Source organism: Erinaceus europaeus, chromosome 15 (assembly GCF_950295315.1).
Source record: "Erinaceus europaeus chromosome 15, mEriEur2.1, whole genome shotgun sequence".
Taxonomy (NCBI): domain Eukaryota; kingdom Metazoa; phylum Chordata; class Mammalia; order Eulipotyphla; family Erinaceidae; genus Erinaceus; species Erinaceus europaeus.
This window is the reverse complement of record NC_080176.1, coordinates 20,878,929-20,902,547: the sequence shown is the minus strand read 5'-3', so window position 1 is coordinate 20,902,547 and position 23,619 is coordinate 20,878,929. Positions and strand designations below refer to the sequence as shown.

At 41.5% G+C, this 23,619-nt stretch overlaps 1 pseudogene; it reads right to left on the bottom strand.

Annotated features, from left to right (window-relative positions):
- Nucleotides 1-7,867: 7,867 nt before the first annotated feature.
- On the bottom strand, nt 7,868-14,149 carry LOC103119767 (vomeronasal type-2 receptor 116-like; annotated as a pseudogene).
- Between the last annotated feature and the right edge of the window lie 9,470 nt (nt 14,150-23,619).

Here is a 23,619-nt window from a genome sequence, read left to right as displayed (position 1 = left end):
CAACAGTACACTTCTTAACAACTTCTGGGTCAAAGAGGAAATCAAGGAAGAAATCAAAATGTTTCGAGAGTTCAATGAAAATGAAGATACAAGCTATCAAAATATTTGGGACACAGCTAAGGCAGTACTGAAAGGGAAGTTCATAGCTATGCAAGCACACATTAGGAAACAAGAAAAAGCACAAATAAACAGCCTGATTGCACATCTTAAAGACCTAGAAGAAGAACAACAAAGGAACCCTAAAGCAACCAGAAGGACAGAAATCACTAAAGTTAGGGCAGAAATAAATAACATTGAGAATAGGAAAACCATACAAAAGATCAACGAAAGTAAATGTTGGTTCTTTGAAAGAGTAAACAAAATCGACAAACCTTTAGCCAGACTCACAAAACAAAAAAGGGAGAAGACCCAAATCGGATAGTAAATGAAAGAGGAGATATCACAACAGACACCGCAGAAATTCAACATATCATGCGAGGCTTCTATGAACAACTATATGCCACCAAGCTAGAGAACCTGGAAGAAATGGACGATTTCCTGGATACCTACCAACTTCCAAAACTAAGTAAAAAGGAAGTAGATAACATGAACAGGCCCATCACAGCTAATGAAATTGAAACAGTTATCAAAAATCTACCCAAAAATAAAAGTCCTGGACCAGATGGTTTTACAAATGAGTTCTATAAAACCTTCAAAGAAGAACTAATACCTCTACTTTTAAAAGTCTTCCAGAAGATTGAAGACACTGGAATACTCCCTGCCAGCTTCTATGAAGCCAACATCACCCTGATACCAAAAGCAGACAGGGACACAACCAAAAAAGAAAACTACAGACCAATATCTCTGATGAACATAGATGCGAAAATATTGAACAAAATTCTAGCCAACCAGATGCAGCAGTATATCAAAAAGATTGTTCATCATGACCAAGTGGGTTTTATCCCAGGCATGCAAGGTTGGTTTAATATACATAAATCAATCAATGTGATCCACCACATCAACAAAAGCAAGACCAAAAACCACATGGTCATATCAATAGATGCAGAGAAAGCCTTTGACAAAATACAGCATCCCTTTATGATCAAAACACTACAAAAAATGGGAATAGAGGGCACCAAAGTAAAAACCCAGTGGTGAGGGGTAGACATGTAGCTTCCTGGGCCAGTGGGGGGTGGGAGTGGGCGGGAGGGATGGGTCACGGTCCTTTGGTGATGGGAATGGTGTTTATGTACACTCCTAGCAAAATGTAGACATATAAATCAGTAGTTAATTAATATGAGAGGGGGAAATCAATTGTATGTCTCAAAGGTTCTCAAAAGACAAACTGAATCTTTTTAATAGATAGGCTACGTATTTGATATGCGGACTCTCTCAAAAGCCTAGACCAAGTAGATTAGAAGCTTCCAATAGCACAGCTATATACAAGATACTGGGTACTGTACAGCAAACCATAACAAAGGGACTTTTCAAAGTTAACCCAATTAACAAATAATGTGATGATAATATTAACTATTGATTGTCTTTTTGAATCCTAAGACAGCAGGAACCTCACATCTTCACTATAGAGCCCCTACTTCCCCCAGTCCTGGCACCCTTGGATAGGGCTCACTTTCCCGTATGCATCTCCCAATCCATACCAAATAATATTGCATCCGCCGATCACAACCTAACCAAAGCAACGATTGCCATCTCAACATGCTTCACCTCAGAATGTATCCAGAGACTTCACGTGTGGAATGACAACCCTTCAGCTTCATTACTTGGGTGAGACCTTTCCTTTTATAGTACACTCTAATTTCATCTCAGGTAGTTCACTTTCTAACAAAGTCCCATAACCTAGACATACAACAGTTTCTGTGAGAGAGAGCTTATGTTCACACGTATCCATAAACTACTGCAAAATATATACCTGAAAGCAGGATTACACTAGAGTTTGCAGTGAGTACCTCCCTAACACTTCCTCTCCACTATTCCAAACTTGGGATCCATGATTGCTCAACAAATTGTTTGGCTTTGTATGTTAACTCTCTTTTCAATCACCAGGTTCCAGATGCCACCAGGATGCTGGCTAGGCTTCCCTGGATTGAAGACCCCACCAATGTGTCCTGGAGCTCAGATTCCCCAGAGACACACCTTACTAGGGAAAGAGAGAGGCAGACTGGGAGTATGGACCGACCAGTCAACGCCCATGTTCAGCGGGGAAGCAATTACAGAAGCCAGACCCTCTACCTTCTGCAACCCTCAACGACCCTGGGTCCATGCTCCCAGAGGGCTAGAGAATGGGAAGGCTATCATGGGAGAGGGTGGGTTATGGGGATTGGGTGGTGGGAATTGTGTGGAGTTGTACCCCTCCTATCTTATGCCTTTGTTCACTAATCCTTTCTTAAATAAAAAATTAAAAAAAAAATGGGAATAGATGGAAAATTCCGGAAGATAGTGGAGTCTCTATATAGCAAACCTACAGCCAACATCATACTCAATGGTGAAAAACTGGAAGCATTTCTCCTCAGATTAGGTACTAGACAGGGCTGCCCACTATCACCATTACTATTCAACATAGTGTTGGAAGTTCTTGCCATAGCAATCAGGCAGGAGCAAGGAATTAAAGGGATACATATTGGAAGAGAAGAAGTCAAACTCTCCTTATTTGCAGATGACATGATAGTATACACAGAAAAACCTAAGGAATCCAGCAAGAAGCTTTTGGAAATCATCAGGCAATACAGTAATGTGTCAGGCTATAAAATTAACATTCAAAAGTCAGTGGCATTCCTCTATGCAAACACTAAGTTAGAAGAAATTGAAATCCAGAAATCAATTCCTTTTACTATAGCAACAAAAACAATAAAATACCTAGGAGTAAACCTAACCAAAGAAGTGAAAGACTTGTATACTGAAAATTATGAGTCACTACTCAAAGAAATTGAAAAAGACACAAAGAAGTGAAAAGATATTCCATGTTCATGGGTTGGAAGAATTAACATCATCAAAATGAATATATTACCCAGAGCCATCTACAAATTTAATGCTATCCCCATCAAGATCCCAAGCACATTTTTTAGGAGAATAGAAAAAATGCTACAAATGTTTATCTGGAACCAGAAAAGACCTAGAATTGCCAAAACAATCTTGAGAAAAAAGAACAGAACTGGAGGCATCACACTCCCAGATCTCAAACTGTATTATAGGGCCATTGTCATCAAAACTGCTTGGTACTGGAACATGAATAGACACACTGACCAGTGGAATAGAATTGAGAGCCCAGAAATGAGGCCCCACACCTATGGACATCTAATCTTTGACAAAGGGGCCCAGACTATTCAATGGGGAAAGCAGAGTCTCTTCAACAAATGGTGTTGGAAACAATGGGTTGAAACATGCAGAAGAATGAAACTGAACCACTGTATTTCACCAAATACAAAAGTAAATTCCAAGTGGATCAAGGACTTGGATGTTAGACCACAAACTATCAAATACTTAGAGGAAAATATTGACAGAATTCTTTCCGCATAAATTTTAAAGACATCTTCAGTGAAACGAATCCAATTACAAAGAAGACTAAGGCAAGTATAAACCTATGGGACTACATCAAATTAAAAAGCTTCTGTACAGCAAAAGAATCCACTACCCAAACCAAGAGACCCCTCACAGAGTGGGAGAAGATCTTTACATGTCATACATCAGATAAGAGTTTAATAACCAACATATATAAAGAGCTTGCCAGACCCAACAACAGGACAACAAATAACCCCATCCAAAAATGGGGGGAGGACTTGGACAGAAGAGATCCACCACAGAAGAGATCCAAAAGGCTGAGAAACACATGAAAAAATGCTCCAAGTCTCTGATTGTCAGAGAAATGCAAATCAAGACAACAATGAGATATCACTTGACTCCTGTGAGAATGTCATACATCAGAAGAGGTAACAGCAGCAAATGCTGGAGAGGGTGTGGGTCTAAGGAACCCTCCTGCACTGCTGGTGGGAATGTCAATTGGCCCAACCTCTGTGGAGAACAGTCTGGAGAACTCTCAGAAGGCTAGAAATGGACCTACCCTATGACCCTGCAATTCCCCTCCTGGGGATATATCCTAAGGAACCCAACACATCCATCCAAAAAGATCTGTGTACACATATGTTCTTGGCAGCACAATTTGTAATAGCCAAAACCTGGAAGCAACCCAGGTGTCCAACAACAGATGAGTGGCTGAGCAAGTTGTGGTCTATATACACAATGGAATACCACTCAGCTGTAAAAAATGGTGACTTCACCGTTTTCAGCCGATCTTGGATGGACCTTGAAAAAATCATGTTGAGTGAAATAAGTCAGAAACAGAAGGATGAATATGGGATGATCTCACTCTCAGGCCGAAGTTGAAAAACAAGATGAGAAAAGAAAACACAAGTAGAACCTGAAATGGAATTGGCATATTGCACCCAAGTAAAAGACTCTGTGGTGGGTGGGTGGGGAGAATACAGGTCCATGAAGGATGATAAATGACATAGTGGGGGTTGTATTGTTAAATGGGAAACTGGGGAATGTTATGCATGTATAAACTATTGTATTTACTGTTGAATGTAAAACATTAATTCCCCAATAAAGAAATAAATAAAAAAATAAATAAAATATATGTCCAGTACTTTTGTACTGCCCTTATAAACCTCGCCTTTTCTTTACCTTAAATGAAGCCACTTACTTGCAGCACCTAGATAAATGCTTGTCTTTTATTCAGTTCACCCAAATAAAACCTCTATTGTTTAAACCTTTTCTCACTGTGAATCTTTAAAGGGTGCCACAGCCTTAAAGCCCTAAGCCCTCCCTTTTAAAAAAAAAATACTTATTGGGAGTTGGGCGGTAGCGCATCAACAACAAGGGCAACAAAAGGGAATAAATAAATAAATATTTTAAAAATACTTATTTATTGTTGTAGTTATTGTTGTTGTTGTTATCATTGTTGGATAGGACAGAGAGAAATGGAGACAGGAGAAGACAAAGGGGGAGAGAAAGATAGACACCTGCAGACCTGCTTCACTGCCTGTGAAGCGATTCCCCTGCAGGTGGGGAGCCAGGGCTCGAACCGGATCCTTAAGTCAGTCCTTGCGCTTTGCACCATGTGCACTTTAAGCCCCTTTTTAAGTTAAAGTTACAACACAGCATCAAAACTTCCCTTTAAGTTAAATTTACAACACCTGGGTTTGAGACCTTGCTCTCCTACCTGCAGGGGGCACACTTCACGAATGGTGAAGGAGGTCTGCTAGTGTCTCTCTCTCCCCTTTGCTATCTCCCCCTTCCTTCTCAATTTCTCTCTCTTTAGTGCCAGCACTGAGCCCCAGCAATAACTGGTGGCAGGGAAAAAAAAATCAAGGGCACAAGTAAATGTGACTATATTCTGTGGTCATAGGTGGGAGGAATTAAAATCTTTAAAATGTTAATAGTACAAAGCTATCCGTAGATTCACTGTGATCCTTATCAAGATTCCAGTGGCAAGGTGGATCAGAGGGCATGCATCTGAGTGGGCACTAGATGTACCCAGAGCCTCCACGGCCACCTGGAGCTCTGTCCCAGTTCAGGCTGCCTGGCACTGGCCCTGGGAGTCTGCCTCCACACTATGGAAGTTGGGAAAAAAGATGATGAAGTCAAGGCTCCCCTTTAATTATAGTGCTGTAGATAAGCTTCCTCTATTCTGACCAAGTATGTCTTGCAACAAATTTGCTCCCTTCGGCCGTCTGCCCATAGATATTACAGCAGGAAGAAATGCTGGGAAGACTACAAAGTCCTCTTAAAACACAAGGTTCTGCAACTGGGTGGTGGTGTACCTAGTTAAGCATTACAATGTGCAAGGACTTGTGTTCAAAACCCTGTCCCTATCCGTAGGGGGGATATTTCATAAGTGGTGAAGCAGGCTTGCAGGTCTCTCTCTTTCTCTCTTTCTCTCTCAATCTCCCCCTCCTCTTTCAATTTCTGCTTATAGTATATCTCAGCTGAAAAAGAAAACACAGACATTCAAAATCAATGATTTATGTGGTAATTATCAATCAGATCTCTGTGTATGAAAAATTGTGTTTATAAAACTCAGTGTTCGCTAAACTTAATTTCACAACTCATTTTCTTTCTTTCACTGTTTTTACATTTGTGGTTAAGAGTAGACTACAAAACTGTAAGGAATAGTTTCACACCACAGCCACCACCAAAATTCTGTGTCCCCATCCTCCCACCTCCCACAGATGAGCACTACAGTTCTCACAAGTTTTAGAAACAGTTTGTTTGCTTCTGTTTTTGTTTTGTGCAAGTTCATGTGTATCAGTTCTCTAGAGTCCACATAGTGAAGCCCTCTGGGAGTTGTCTTTCATCTCTTATTTCACCAAGCATAATCACCTCCAGTTCCATCCATTCTGTCCCAAAGGACACAATATTATCTTTTGTTTAAAATTTCTTTATTGGGGATTAATGGTTTACAGTTGACAGTAAAATACAATAGTTTAGGGGCCGGGTGGTGGCACACTTGGTTAAGTGCACACATTACCATGTGCAAAGACACAGGTTCAAGCTCCTGGTCTCCACCTGCAGAACTTCAGGTGTCTCTGTCTGTCTGTCTCTCTCTATCTATCTCCTTCTCCTCTTTCAATTTCTCTCTCTCTATCCAAAAATAAGTAAATAAAATAAAAATACAATAGTTTACACATGCATAACATTTCTCAGTTTTCCACATAACAATTCAACCCCCACTAGATCTTCCTCTGCCATCATGTTCCAGGACCTGAACCCTCTTCCCACCCCAGAGTCTTCTACTTTGATGCAAATATAATTTTTTTGGTTTGCAGAGTAGGTTTCCATGGAATATATATCCCATAGTTAATTTTTTTATATTTATTTATTCCCTTTTGTTGCCCTTGTTGTTGTTTTATTGTTGTAGTTATTATTGATGTTGTTGTTGGACAGGACAGAAAGAAATAAAGAGAGGAGGAGAAGACAGAGAGGGGGAGAGAAAGATAGACACCTGCAGACCTGCTTCACCACCTGTGAAGCGACTCCCCTGCAGGTAGGGGCCAGGGGGCTCGAAAGGGGATCCTTAGGCCGGTCCTTGCGCTTTGCGCCACCTGTGCTTAACCTGCTGTGCTAACGCCAGACTCCCTAAAAAGTTTTTTTTTAATTTTATTTTTTAATTTTTATTTTATTTTTGAGATAGAGATAGAGAGAGAGAGAGAGAGAGACCAACTAGAGCACTACTAAGCTCTGGCATATGGGGGATTGAACCTAGGACTTTGGAGCCCCAGGCATGAGAGTCTCTTTGCATAACCATTATGCTATCTCCACCACCACCCCCCCCCAAGCCCTATCCCATAACTTCTTTAGCCAGTCATCTGCTGATGGGCATTTAGGCTGCTCCCACTCTTTGACTATTGTGAATAATGCAGCTATGACTATAGGGGTGCATATCTCCCTTCAAATTAGTTGTTTGCATGATTTTTGGATAAATGCCTAAGAGTAGTATTGTTGGATCATAAGGTAATTCCATTTTTATTTGTTTGAGGACTCTTCATAACAGAAAAACCTCATTTTTAAAAGGGAAGTAGATCTTGTTGGTACAGACACATAATAGTTGCAGTTAGGTTGATTTTTTTTTTTTCCAGAGCACTGATCAGCTCTGGTTTATGGCAGTGCAGGGGACTGAACCTGGGACTTCAGAGCCTCAGGCATGAGAGTTTCTTTGTATAACAATTATGCTATCTACCCCTGCACTACTTCTTCTAGCGTTTGCCCACCCCTGCACTGATTCTTAAGAATATTAAAAAATGTGATAAGGCTCATACAGTAAAACCTATGAGTTAGGTTCTTCCTCTGCCATCTACTTTAATTCTTAAGCTTTTCAAGTGTTCTTATCAGGCCTTATAAGAATAGCAAAGCACTTGGGGACAAAGATTCAACCTAGAAGCCCAGCACTAGAAGCCAAAATGGAGAAGGTCTACAGCCACCATAACCTTCCCCTGGGCACTGTGATAAACTGGAAGAAAGGAGCCAAGATAGCTCAGGACACAATAGAAAGCTGTGATGGAGCCTTTGTTGCGCGTGATGGCAAAGTGTCGGGGCTCAGAGCGTGTGTCTATATCAATGAAGGGGGGAGAGATGCCCAGCCATGTTGCACAAGTCATCACTTGGACAAGAGTGCAAATGGGAATGATGGAGTTAGAAGCTCCTGACACCAGCAACCACCTCATCGTCCTCCCTGGTTTGTGGCCTGGAATGCCAGGATCACCGTGATGGTCTTAGCCAAGACAGTGGAAACAGCCACAGTGAACACAATTCCAAATGTGACTTGCTGGAGGATGCAGGTGGCTGTGCTGGGACGACCGATGAAGAGTAAGGAACAGAGGAAGCAGAGGAGGAGGGAGATAAGTAGGATGTAGCTGAGGGTCCTATTATTGGCCTTGACTATGGGAGTGCTCCTGTGCTTTACAAAGACCCACAAAACCAGAGCTGGGAGGCCAGAGAAACACAAAGCTGTGCAGGCTAGAGCCAAACCCAAAGCATCCTTGAAGGCCAGGAAGGTCTCAGACTTGGGGAGGCAGTGAGTTCTCTCTTGGGTTGGGTACTCTTGGTTTGAACACTGGATACACCGTTGTGCATCTGGGGAAAAACCAAAAACAAAGTGCTTTCCTTTTCAAAGACTTACAATTACTTTTTTTTTTTTTTGCCACTGTGCATAACCATGCACTGAAATGTAATAATATATATATTTTTGAAATGTAATAATATTTGGACATAATAAATTAAGCTGTTCTGTTCCTGGGGCCTGGTGGTGGTATACCTGGTTGAGAGCATTCATGTTACAATGTCAAGGATCCAGGTTTGAGCTCCTGGTCCCTACCTGCAGAGAGAAAGTTTTGCCAAGTGGTGAAGTAGTGCTACAGGTTGTCTCTCTGTCTCTCTTCCTTTCTATATCTGACTTCCCTCTTGATTTCTGGCTGTTTATATCCAATAAATAAATAAAGATAATTAAAATAACAATAATAAAAAAAGTTCTGTTCTTGATAGAAATGTGAGGCCATTTTGCTATTAATCACGACTCAGTGACTCACCAATGATGGAGGATCTCCAGCTTCTTTTGTGTCCTCCCCAGTGTCTTCTGTATGGTAAGCCTGGGACACTGTGCTTTATGATAATTGCACTGGAAAATTGGAGATCAATATTTTCTTTTTTAAAATTTAATTTAATTTTGTTTCCACTTTTGTTACTCTTGTTTATCATCATTGTTGTTGTTATTATTGTTGCTGTTATTGTTGTCATTGTTGTTGGATAGGGCAGAGAGAAATGGAGAGGAGGGGAAGACAGAAGGAGAGATAGACACCTGCAGACCTGCTTCACTGCTTGTAAAGTGACTTCCCTGCAGGTGGAGGAGCCGGGGACTCGAACCAGGATCCTTATGCCAGCCCCTGCACTTCACGCCATGTGGCTTTACCTGCTGCACCACCACCCGGCTCCTTTCTTTCTTTCTTTTAAAAAATTTCTTTACTGGGGGATTAATGTTTTACATTTGACAGTAAATACAATAGTTTGTACATGCATAACATTTCTCAGTTTCCCACATAACAATACAACCCCCACTAGGTCCTCTGTCATCCTTTTTGGACCTGTACTCTTCCCCCCCCCCCCCACCCCAGAGTCTTTTACTTTCCTTCTTTCTTTTTTTAAAAAGATTTTATTTATTTATTAGAAAGGTAGGAGGAGAGAGAGAAAGAACCAGACATCACTCTGGTACATGTGCTGCCGGGGACTGAATTCAGGACCTCATGCTTGAAAGTCCAAGGCTTTATCCACTGTGCCACCTCCTAGACCACCAGATTAATACTTTCTTTCTCCCTTTCTTTCTTCCTTCCTGAGGAGGTCAGAGAGAAGACCTAGCAACACCACCCTGAGTTACTGGAAAAGACGAGCAGGAAAGTCCCTGGGTATTGAGAAATGAGAACAGCTGTTGACCCGAAACCAACTGTTCCTGTTCCATGTAAACATCCCCACCTGTACCCACCCTATGGTAACTATAAAAAGTTGAGATGAAAAATGTTCAGGTCGCAAGACTCTCCCCTGTGCGCAGACGCTCCGTGACCCAAGCTTAAGCTTGCTAATAAAGGCTCATGTACTTGCATGTGACTCTGGACTTCCTTGCGTGGATTGGGACCCGAACTTCTGGGCATAATCCTTCCTTCCTCTTTCCTTCCTTCCTTCCTTCCTTCCTTCCTTCCTTCCTTCCTTCTTTCCTTTTTTTTTTTTTTTTTTTTTGCCCCAGGGTTATTGCTGCTGGGTGCCTGCACTAGGAATCCACTGCTCTTGGAGGCCATTTTTTTCCTTTTGTTGCCATTGTTGTTGTTGCTGTCATTGTCATTGTTGGATAGGACAGAAAGAAATTAAGAGAGGAGGGGGAGACAGGGTGGGGAGGGAGAGAAAGATACACCTGCAGATCTGCTTCACCACTTGGAAAGTGACCACCCATACAGGTGAGGAGTGGGGTGGAGGGTGGGGGCTCGAACTGGATCCTTACGCAGGGTCCTTGCGCTTCTCGCCACGAGCACTTAAACTACTGCGCTACTGCCGGGGCCCCCAGACCAATTTTTTCTTTTTTTTTAAAAAAGTCTTTTTTTATTTATTCCCTTTTTGTTGCCCTTGTTGTTTTTTATTGTTATAGTTATTATTGTCATCGTCATCGGAAAGGACAGAGAGAAATGGAGAGAGGAGGCGAAGACAGAGGGGGAGAGAAAGATAGACACCTGCAGACCTGCTTCACCGCCTGTGAAGCGACTCCCCTGCAGGCGGGAGGGGGGGGGGCGAGGAGGGGGGAGAACCGGGTTCCTTACTCTGGTTATGCTTTGCACCACGTGCGCTTAACCCGCTGCCCTACCGCCTGACTCCCAAGATCATTTTTTTCTTATCCACATTCAGATGGACATAGAGGAAGAAGCTCTGCATAACCGTCAAAAATGTGAGAAACACATTTTCAAGAACGTTGTTCACAACTTTTCTTAACTATTCTGTCTGAAAATGGTGCTGGGTGGTGGCGCACTTGGTTGAGCATGCTGTTACACCGGTGCAAGGACCTGGCTTCAAATCCCCGCTCTCTACCTGCAGGGGGCAAGTTTCATGAGCGGTGAAGCATTTTGCAGGTCCCTCTCCCTCTCCCGCTCGTTCTCCCTCTCCGTCCCTTGCTATCTCTATCTTTCCCACTCAATTTCTCTCCATCCTATCAAATATATAGAAATTTTAAAAAATAATAAAGCAAAAAAGTTATTATGGCCAGAAAAGACTTTCTGGACTTTCAATGTATCAATTATTGGTCAAGGTATGGGAAATTCATATAGACCAATATCAAACTTAGGTCTGAAAGTGGGGTCAATTACTTGTATCGCTATAAGCCAGAGCTGATCTGCGCTCTGATCTTTCTATCTTTCTCTCTTTTTTAAATATTTTTTTACTTGGTTATTATTGTTGTTGCTATTGATGTTGTCGTCGTTGGATAGGACAGAGAGAAATGGAGAGAGGAGGGGAAGACAGAGAGGGGGAGAGAAAGATAGACACACCTGCAGACCTGCTTCACTGCCTGTAAAGTGAACCCCTTACAGGTGGGGAGCCGGGCGCTCGAACCGGGATCCTTAACACTGGTCCTTGCGCTCTGCACCACGTGCGCTTAACCCTGTGCGTTACGGTCAGGCCCCCTTTTAAAATATTTTATCTTAATGACAGAGAGGCAGAGAAGCAGAGAGAGAGACCAAAGCACTGCTGGGGATGAATCTGGGACCTCAGAGCCTCAGGCATGAGAGTCTTTTGCATAACCATTAAGCTGTCTCTCCAGTCCTGTCTTTCTGTATCTCTTATTATACAAAATAAATATTTTTAGGGGCCTGGTGGTGGCTCAGCCGGTTAATGCACATATTACCATGCATAAGGATCAGGGTTCCAGCCCAGCCCCCACCTTCAGGAGGGATGCTTCATGAGTGGTGAAGCAGGTCTCTCTCTCTCCATCTCAACTACTCTCTGTCCTATCAAATAAAATAAAAAGAAAAAAAGGGAGTCAGGCAGTAGTGCAGCGGTTAAGCGCAGGTGGCTGCAAAGCACAAGGACCAGCGTAAGAATCCCAGTTCAAGCCCCCAACTCCCCACCTGTCGCTTCACAGGCGGTGAAGCAGGTCTGGTCTGCAGGTGTCTTTCTCTCCTCCTGTCTTCCCCTCCTCTCTCCATTTCTCTCTGTCCTATCCAACAACAATGACATCAATAACAACAATAACTACAATAATAAAACAAGGGCAACAAAAGAGAATAAATAAATAATAAGATATTTTTAAAAAAAGAAAAAAGAAAGAAAAAAATAGAAATAGTTATCAGGAGCAGTGAATTCATAGTGCTGGCACTGAACTCCAAAGATAACTGGTGGCAAAACAAACAAAAAAACAAGGAATAATGGAGGGAATGGAATACAAGATGTTAAAAACAAATATTCATACCTGATTGATTTGAAATCTCGTCCTTTGGGCAAATCACACATTCAAAACAACAGATGAAACAACTCTTTAGAACTTCTTGAATCCTGGACCACATCTCTGAGTACACACTGCTTGAGGGGTCTGAGGAATAAAAGAACATTTATAATCAGTTTGCACATTGTGAAGTTATAAGTTACAAGGGTGTTTCTATTTTCTCCCCAGGAAAGAGAGAGAACACTTGAAGCCCAGGAGGTGGTACTGTGGATAAGGTGTTGGACTTATAAGCATGAAGTCTTGAGTTCAGTCCCTGGCATTGCATGTACCAGAGTGATACTTTTGTTCTTGCTCTGTCTGTCTTGTTAACTAATATATTGTTTTTTTATTCTTTTAAAAAAATATTTATTTATTTTTAGTGAAAGAGGGATACAGAGAGAAAGATACACAGAGAGAGCTACCAGAGCACTGCTCAGCTCTGGCTTATTCCGGAGCTGGGGACTGAACCTGGGACTTTGGAGCCTCAGACTTGAAAATCTTTTGCATAACCATTATGCTGTCTCCCCAGCCCATCTTTTTTTTTTTTTAACTCAATTTATTTATTTTTCCTTTTTGTTGCCCTTGTTGTTTTATTGTTGTAGTTATTATTGTTGTTGTTATTGATGTCATCATTGTTGGATAGGACAGAGAGAAATGGAGAGAGGAGGGGAAGACAGAGGGGGAGAGAAAGACACCTGCAGACTTGCTTCATCGCTTTTTTTTTTTTAAGTGAGAACACTTTATATTGTGGTAAAAATATACCACACCTTAGTTATATAAATTAATATTATTAATTATCATCTTAACTATGTTTAATTGGCATGCTGTTGTGAAGTCCTCCAGAAACTTTTCATCTTGTAGAAGTAAAGTGCTAAAGTGCTATATGCCCATGAAATAACAACATATCTTTTCCTCCACTTCCTACTCTTGGCAATAACTGTTTGGCTTCATGTTGTAGAAATCTGACTACTTTATGTTGTTTTCACCGGGCTGGCTTCACGGGCGGGTAACAGACGACCCGGGACTCATGGCTGAGCTGTACGCAGTATCTCTTTATTCATGCAGGACGCAGCGCAATCTATACCAAGCTAAGCTAAACTAAAACTACAAACAATCTTGTCCTTATAAATATACTAGCCCAGTAGGGTGGGAACAGGATGCGACGCAGAGAGGGTGGAGAGAAAAGTGACTGGTGAAAATCAGGGTATGACAAGGAGAGGGGGCGGAGCAGGTGAGAATTCTACCACTGAACCACCAATGCCCTGGAGGGAAGGGTGGTGCTTGTTCACAGCGGTTATGTAAATAGAATGAAGTGGTTATGTAAATAGAATAGTGTTAAGCAGGGGGGATTAAACTAATGAAACAGAAAGGATTTTTAGAAGCATACCAACAACTTTAGATCCTTTTTTTTCAGTTGTATCTATTTTTTAATTTTAAAAATTATTTTTTTAATTTATTGGATAAAGAGAGTCAGAAATCCAGTGGGAAGAGGGAGATAGAGAGGAAGAAAGACAGAGACACTTGCAGCACTGCTTCTCTAATCACAAAGCTTTCCCCCTGCAGGTGGGGGCTGGGGACCTGAACCGGGTCCTTGTGTACCTGGTTAAGCAACATCTTTACAATGTTCTTCGTACTTCGTGTGCTTAACATGGTGCGTTACCACTGGCCCCTGTGTGTTGATTTTGTATCCTGCAACTTTACTGAATTTTTTCAAAACTTTTCCACCAGAGATTTTTTTTTTTTAAATATGTGGGATTATTATGTTTTTAAATATACAAACTCATGTCCTGTGTAAATAGAGGCATTTTTACTTTGTTCTTTCTAACTTCTTTTTTTAAAAACATTTTTTATTTATAAAAAGGAAACATTGACTAAACCATGGGATAAGAGGGGTACAACTCCACACAGTTCCCACCACCAGATCTCTGTATCTCATTCCCTCCCCTGATAGCTTTCCTATTCTTTTTTTTTTTTTTCAATTATTTTATCATCTTTATTTATTTGATAGAGACAGCCAGAAATCAAGAGGGAGGGGGGATAGAGAGGAAGAGACAGAGAGACACCTGCAGCACTGCTTCACCACTCGTGAAGCTGTCCCCCTGCAGGTGGGGACCAGGGACTTGAACCTGCGTCCTTGCGCATTGTAACATGTGCACTCAACCAGGCGAGCCACCACCCGGCCCCCTAGCTTTCCTATTCTTTCACCCTCTGGGAGTATGGACCCAGCGTCATTGTGGGGCGCAGAAGGTGGAAGGTCTGGCTTCTGTAATTGCTTCCCCGCTGAACATGAGACAGGTCCATCCGTACTCCCAGCCTTTCTCTTTCTCTAGTGGGGAAGAGCTCTGAATAAGTGGTAACTTCTATAACTTTCATTTCTTCTTCGTTCTTATTTTCTCAGTCAAAAACAGAGAGAAAATAGAGAGGGAAAGAGACAAAAAGACACCTGCAGACTGCTTCACTACTCATGAAGCTTTCTCCCACCAGGGGCTTGAACCTGTGTCCTTGAGGACAGTAACATGTCTGCTTAAACAGTGCACCACCACCTGGCTCCTCCTTCTCTATTCCCTCCTTCCCTCTCAATTTCTCTCTGTCCTATCAAATTAAATCAAGTACAAGAAAATGCAATTATAATACTCCAGAAAACTTTGCTTAGTCATGGTGTTTGGCATAACCCTGATCAGTGAAATATAATCAGGACCCCTGCAAGACAATCTCTGTAAGGAGCAGAACCTGTAGATGTTTTTTTTAAATGTCTTATTTATTTATTTATTTATTTATTTATTTATTATTGGATAGAGACAGAGAAATTGAGATGGGAAGAGGGAGAGGGAGAAAGACAGAGACACCGGCAGCCCTGCTTCTCACTCATGAAGCTTTCCCCCTGCAGGTGGGGACCAGAGGCTTGAACCTGGATCCTTGAGCACTGTAATGTGTGCGCTTAACCAAGTGTGCCACCGCCTGGCCCCAGAGATGTTTTATTATTATTATTTATTTATTTTCCCTTTTGTTGCCCTTTTTTTATTGTTGTGGTAGCTATTGTTGTTGTTATTGATGTCGTCGTTGTTGGATAGGACAGAGAGAAATGGAGAGAGGAGGGGAAGACAGAGGGGGTGAAAAAATAGATAGCTGCAGACCCGCTTCACCGCCTGTGAAGCGACTCCCCCTGCAGTTGGGGAGCCGGGAGCTCGAACCGAGATCCTAATGCTGGTCCTTGGGCTTTGCGCTATAGTACCGCCCGACCCCCAACCTGGAGATGTTTTAATTAATGCAATTTATTTCCAATCTGGGTGGTCTCTACTACATCCATCATGATTATTCTTGCATGTAAAAGTGAGATCATAATCTGTGCTGCATGTTTAACACAGAAAAATATGTAAATCACACATCCTAGTGCTATAAGTTATTATTCAAAGAAGTTCATTTCCCTCACTCAGTTTAAGATACTTCAGACTAGGAAAGAACAATATAGATGTGACCTATTTTTAGCTACCTATGTTTGGCCATGAGTTGTTGGATTAGGTCTTACAGATTTTCTTCATCTGGACACTTTTCCTAATCATTTCTAAATACATAGCAGTAGCCTTCAGTTAACATCCCGAGAGCCTATAGGCTCTTAGAATCTAAGCTGAAGCAAGATGTTGTACTATGAAAGAGGTCCTCGAGCAGTGTTCTTTCAATTTAAGTCAGCTAGGATTTTTTTTTCTTTTTTTACTCAATAATGCTATAACCAAATGACACTGAATATAACAAAATATTCAAATAGAATGTCTTCAAATAACAGTGTTATTTGAAGACATTCTATACTTTGAAATGCTGTATTTTTTTCTGCCAGAGCACTGCTCAGCTCTAGTTTATTGTGGTGCTGGGGACTGAACCTGGGACCCACATGCCTCAGGATTGAGAATTTGTTTGCATAGCCATTATGCTATTTTCCCAGCCCTTATACTTTGACACTCTATGTCCACTGAAGACAGGCTTTTCTGCATAGACATTTCAGCATTAAACATCAAATATATTCAATGTGAAAAATATTCATCAATAATAACTACAACAATAAAACAACAAGGGCAACAAAAGGAAATAAATAAATAAATATTAAAAAAAACTGTTTTAGATATAAAAAGTTAGTCAACACACTCAAAACCCTTTCATGATTAATACTTTTTTTAAAAAAATATTTATTTGATTTATTCCCTTTTGTTGCCCTTGTTGTTTTTTTGTTGTAGTTATTATTGTTGTTGTTGTTGTTAGATAGGACAGAGAGAAATGGAGAGAGGAGGGGAAGACAGAGAGGAGGAGAGAAAGATAGACACCTGCAGACCTGCTTCACCGCCTGTGAAGCAACTCTCCTGCAGGTGGGGAGCCGGGGTTCGAACCGGGATCCTTATGCCAGTCCTTGTGCTTTGCGCCACCTGCGCTTAACCTGCTGCGCTACAGCCCGACTCCCCATGATTAATACTTCTAAAAAGGTGGAACAGAGCTATGGCAATTTTGTATCCAGAAGTTGACTCTTCCCATAGAAATCAAATACTAAATTTTTGAATGAATTTCACCAAAGCACAGCTGGGATTTCTGTAAATAAAAAAAACAAAAACAAAAACAAAAAACAGAGCACTGTCTGAAGGTTCATAATTGCACATGGACAGCAGGACTTGCAGAGGAGAGAAAGACTCCACAGGAGACAATCTTAATGGCTAGTACCATGTTTGCAATTTCTTTGTAAGCTCTAAATGATGTTTGGCATCCCATTAATATATGAAACTATTGTGGTAAAATGCAGTAAGGAATGTGAGTATTGACTATCAAATTATAAATTTAGGTGGGCTGGGGATATAGTGGTTATGCAAAAGACTTTCATGCCTAAGGCTCCAAGCTCCCAGGTTCAATCCCCACTTATGTCAGAGCTGAGCAGTGTTCTTGTGTTTCTCTCTCTTTTTAAATTTTTTTAAAGATTTTATTTATTTGTTTATTTATTTTCCCCTTTGGTGCCCTTGTTGTTTTATTGTTGTAGTTATTATTGATGTCATCATTTTTGGATAGGACAGAGAGAAATGGAGAGAGGAGAGGAAGACGGGGAGAGAAAGACACCTGCAGACCTACTTCACCGCTGTGCTGCCACCTGGCCCCCCTTGTGTTTCTTTCTTTCTGTGTCTTTCTCTCTGTACCTCTTTCATTAAAATAAAATAAAATAAAATGAAATATTTAAAAATATATAAATTAGGGTCTTTTCACCCTCATTACATGTAGAGATTCTCCTATATCTTAGAGAAGCTGATCAAGCCTTCTTTGACATTTTCCTTGTGATGCTAGAAACTATATTTAAATGGTGAGACCACGTTAGAGTTAGAAAGTGAATCTAAAGAGTTTATTTTAAAACTTTTTTATTAGTGAATTAATACTCATTTACAAAATTACAAGACAACAGGGGTACAACACCACACTATTCCCACCACCAGAGTTCTGGATCCCCAGTCCCTCCAGTAGTAGTGGTAGTAGTAGTAGTGGTAGTAGTAGTAGTAATAGTAGTAGTAGTAATAGTAGTAGTAGTAATAGTAGTAGTAGTAATAGTAGTAGTAATAGTAGTAGTAATAGTTGTAGTAGTAATAGTTGTAGTAGTAATAGTAGTAGTAGTAATAGTAGTAGTAGTAATAGTAGTGATAGTAATAGTAGTGGTAGTAGTAGTAATAGTAGTAGTAGTAGTGGTAGTAGTAGTAGTGGTAGTAGTAGTAGTGGTAGTAGTAGTAGTAATAGTAGTAGTAGTAATAGTAGTAGTAGTAATAGTTGTAGTAGTAATAGTAGTAGTAGTAGTAATAGTAGTAGTAGTAGTAATAGTAGTAGTAGTAATAGTATTAGTAATAGTAGTAGTAGTGGTAGTAGTAGTAGTAATAGTAGTAGTGGTAGTAGTAGTAATAGTAGTACTAATAGTAGTAGTAATAAAAGTAGTAGTAATAGAACTAGTAGTAGTAATAGTAGTAGTAGTAATAGTAGTAGTAGTAGTAATAGTAATAGTAGTAGTATTAGTAATAGTAGTAGTAGTAGTAGTAGTAGTAGTATCCAAGGTTGCAGATATGGTTAACTATTATTTATACAACCATCTGTCTATATATGTATATATTTGGCCTTTTTAAAAAAGAATTATTTATCTATTTTTTTCATGAGAAAAATAGGAGGAGAGAATGAAACAGGCATCACTCTGGTACATGTGCTGCCGGGGATTGAACTCAAGACCTCATGGTTGAGAATGCAGTGCTTTATCCTCTACACCACCTCCCAGACCACTATTTGGCCTTTTTTTTTTTTTTGGGTGGGTGGGGGTTTGTCCTATCTTTTCTTCCTTTTCAAATCACACATACACCTATTATTATGTCCAGATGTCTCTGCCTTTTCCCTCCTCTCTCCCATTTCCGATGGAGTTGGAGTTCAGAGCCCTCTGGTCATCCTCCCCCTCTCATTTCTCCTACGCTGGAAGTATGGGTCAAAATTGGTTTTGGGGTGCAGAAGATGGGAGTTCTGGCTGCTCTAGTTGCTTCTCTGCTCGACATGGGCATTAGCAGGTGGATCCATACCCCCAGCATGTTTCTATCTTTCCCTAGTGGGAAAAGACACAATGGTTCCAAGACACACTGGTTAGGTCATCATCTGCCCAGCAAAGTAAGGATGGAATCATGATAGTGTCTGCAACTTGGTCGCCAAAGGGTGGCAAGATACAAAGAAGGACAAAATGATTAATAAACAGAAAGCAAGAAGTAGGAGTAAAGCAGATGAGAATAAGGATCTTAGGGTGGAAAGAAGCTAGAGAGTTCATTCTAGGCATGTTCCTAAGGGCCCACGACTATCAGTTTTTGCTTGCATTTGATTGCTAACATGGAGTTGGGCAAAAAAAATTGTCTGAAAAAATGGTGTCAGAGTAGAGAAAAGGGTTAGAAAGCTGGATTAGGGCAGAGAGTAGCTTCCATTCTTGAAAAAAAAAATCTATGAATAAAATTAACTGTTTACTTCATCCACCTGATCCAGAATATATATATATCTGCATAAGAGCCTGTGTAACCTCGACGTGTTTACTGGTCTAAACTCACTGTTCATGGCCATATCTGGGAACATTGCAGGCTGCACTCGCTTTGGGACTAATCTTCCTCAAGTGGCAGGGCAAGATGACCCAGCCTCCCTTTAGAGACTGGAGCAATCTCTACCATTGCTGCTTTATGGTGAGGGCAAGGTCTTGTGAAGGCCAACAAGAGGGTTTGTGATGATGTTCTTGATGGAAGTGTCCATTGAGGGAGAGTGGCATCCATTAGGGGTATAGGCCCATCATATTTGTGTGGGGAAACCAAGGATTCCCTGACTATGGCCCCAGATGATGGGGTAGTGTGCTATTGACCCAAAATGCCATTATTAAATGAGTCAGTCTCTTGCCCTTATCCAATTTCTGTAGTCTTTTTTTTATCTGAACATCTTAGACTTTCTCCCAGTTGTTTAAGCAGTATTTTTATTGTTGTTGTAGTTATTATTGTTGTTGTTGTTGATGTCGTTGTTGATAGATAGGAGAGAAATGGAGAGAGGAGGGGAAGACAAAGAGGAGGAGAGAAAGACAGACACCTGCAGACCTGCTTCACTGCCTGTGAAGCGACTCCCCCGCAAGTGGGGAGCCAGGGCTCGAACTGGGGTTCTTACTTACTCCCATCCTTGAGCTTTGCACCACGTGCACTTAACCCACTGTGCTACCGCCCGACTCCCTACTTAAAAAGAAAATATATATATATATGTATATATATGTTATTTATTTATTTTTTTAGGATAGAGTCAGCAAGAAATTGAGAGGGGAGGGAGAGGCAGAGAGGGGGAGAGACGTGCAGCAGTGTTTCACCACTCGCTTATGAAGATTTCCCCATACAGGTAGGGACTGGGGGCTTGAATCTGGGTCCTTGCACACTGCAATATGTGCACTCAACCAGGTATGCCACCACCTAGCCCCTCTCACTCTTTTCCCCTTCCTTCCTTCCTTCCTTCCTTCCTTCCTTCCTTCCTTCCTTCCTTCCTTCCGGTGTCTGTGAAACACTCCCACCCCCAACTTAGCCCTTTTTCTCCATCATGCACCAGGACCATACAGCACCCCCCACCCCCCCACCCCCGCCCCCAGCCCCCTCCTTGGCATCCTTCCCCAGAGCCTGTTGCTTTGGTGCAATACACTGAACTCTCCTTCTGCAGAGTCCTTTGCTTTAGTGCAAAACACCCCGCCCAGTCTCAGTTTCACCTTGTGTTTTCCCTTACTGTCCCCACTGCATAATTTCATATGCCTTCTCTCTAGGCTCAAGCACAGGCTGGAGAGTAGATTCTAACCCCTGGTGAACTGGCAGTGGGGAGAAAGCAGTGGGGGACAGGTTCACGCCTCTGGGCTTCCTTTGTCTCAGTGGGGTAGCTTCTCCTGTTCCTCTTAGGGTTGTTTTCTCTTTAGTAGAGTTATCTGCTTTTTGAGCACTTATAGATGCTGTAATCTGAAAAGTTTGTTCACTTACGGGGACCCATCATGGGTAGAAACAAATGATTTCACCCTGTTGTCTTAAGCTAAATAAATAGGCTATATTGATTTTAATTTTAATAAGCAGTTGAGGGGAGTCGGGCGGTGGCGCAGTGGGTTAAGTGCACGCGCAAAGCGCAAGGACCGGCTTAAGGATCCGGGTTCCAGCCCCCGGCTCCCCACCTGCAGGGGAGTCACTTTACAGGCGGTGAAGCAGGTCCGCAAGTGTCTGTCTTTCTCTCCCCCTCTCTGTCTTCCCCTCCTCTCTTCATTTCTCTCTGTTCTATCCAACAACGATGACATCAAGAATAACAATAATAACTACAACAATAAAACAAGGGCAACAAAAGGGAAAATAAATATATTAAAAATAAGCAGTTGAATGGTATTTTAAAAAATATTTTATTTATTCCCTTTTGTTGTCCTTGTTGGAATGGTATTTTTTAAAAAATCAAGAATGGGGGAGTCGGGTGGTAGTGCAGCGGGTTAAGCGCATGTGCAGCAAAGCGAAAGGACTGACGTTAGGATCCTGGTTCGAGCCCCCGGCTCCTCACCTGCAGGGGAGGGTCACTTCAGAGGTGGTGAAGCAGGTCTGCAGGTGTCTATCTTTCTCTCCCCCTCTCTGTCTTACCCTCCTCTCTCCATTTCTCTCTGTCCTATCCAACAACGACGACATCAACAACAATAGCTACAACAACAACAAAAACAAGGGCAACAAAAAATAAATAAATAAATAAATATTTTTAAAAAATCATAAGTAGGTATTGCATGGGGGAGAGATGTATTCATAATCACATTTAAGCAAATCACAAAAACTAGCTAGAATATATGAAGATTCCATTTGGAAAAAAATTTATTGAAATGTTTTATTTATTTTATAAAATATTTATTTATTCCCTTTTGTTGCCCTTGTTTTATTGTTGTAGTTATTATTGTTGTTGTTGATGTCATTGTTGTTGGATAGGACAGAGAGAAAAAGAGAGAGGAGGGAAGACAGAAAGGAGAGAAAGATAGATACCTGGAGACCTGCTTCACTGCCTGTGAAGCAACTCCCCTGCAGGTGGGGAGCTGGGGGCTCCAACCGTGATCCTTCCGCCTGTCCTTGCACTTGCCCCACGTGCGCTTAACCCACAGCGCTAATGCCCGACTCCCGAAATATTTTATTTTTATTTATTTAAAAAATATTTTTATTTATGATTGATTAAAGATACAGATATTGAGAGGGGGGAGGAGATAGGGAGAGAGACAGAGAGACACCTGCAGCACTGCTTCACCACTTGTGAAGCTTTCCCCTTGCAGGTGGGGACCAGGGGCTTGAACTTGATTTCTTGCACACTGTAATGTGAGCACTTAACCAGGAGCATCACTGTCTGGCCATGAAATATTTTTATTTTTTAAATTTTACTAGTGACTTCATAGTGATTTATAAAACTACATGATGAAAAGGGTATAGTCCCACACCATCCCCACCACCAGAGTTCTGTGTCCCCAGTCCCTGCACTGGAAACTGCAGTAGGTTTTCCAAAGTCACAGATATGGGCTGAATTATTTCTGTAACTATATATCTATATTTATACATATTTGACTTTTTTTCCCCTGTGATCCTGCCTTCTCTTCCTTCCTAAATCATACCTACACATATTACTACTTCTGAATGTCCTTCCTTTTTTCTTCTTCCGTTTCTGGGCCCTAATGGAACTGGAGTTCAGAGCCCTCTGACCATCTTCCTCTAGTATTTCTTCCCCTTTAGGAGTATGAACCAGAATTCTTTATCAGGTGCAGAAGGTGGATGTTCTGGCTTCTGTAATTGCTTCTCCACTGAATATGGACATTGGCAGCTAGTCTATAACCCGTCTGTTTTAAAACATTTAAAATTTTTATTTTGGATAGAGACAAAATTGAGAGGGAAGAGGGAGATAGAGAGGTAGAGAATGAGAAAGGGGCCAGGCAGTGGAGAACCTGTTAAGTGTACATAGTACTATGTTCAAGGACTATGTACAAGTACTCTGGCAAGGAATTGGGTTGGAGCTCCCTCTCCCCAGCTTTAGTGGGGCCACTTCACAAGTGGTGAGACAGGTTTGCAGGTGTCTGTCTTTCTCTCTCCCTCTTTAGCTCCCCATCTCTCTCAATTTTACTCTGCCCTATCAAATTGTTGTGGGGTAGAGGCAAGGAAGACAACTTGAGACCAAAGTCTAATTGTGAGAGTCTTTATTTCCCGGCCGGGCCTGGCTGGGGACTGTCTCTCCAGCAAAGTGCTGTTCAGAGAGCAGTGTCAGTCCTTGTTACACAGCTGGTTATAAAGGCAAAAACCACAGCTTTCACAAGCAAGCAGGGCACAGCAGCTAATCTAGGCAGTTAATTTTAGAACAGCCCCCTTTAACCCTCCACACCTTCTTCTCCGAGAAATCCACACCCGATACTCCCTCATTCTTCTTCTTTTTTTTTTTTTTTAATATTTATTTTTCCTTTTTTGTTGCCCTTGTTGTTTAACGTTGTTGTGGTTATTGAACTGCTTCTCCACTGGACATGGGCATTGGCAGGTGGATCCATACTCCCCAGACTGAGTAGTATTGCATTGTGTATATAGCCCACAACTTGCTCAGCC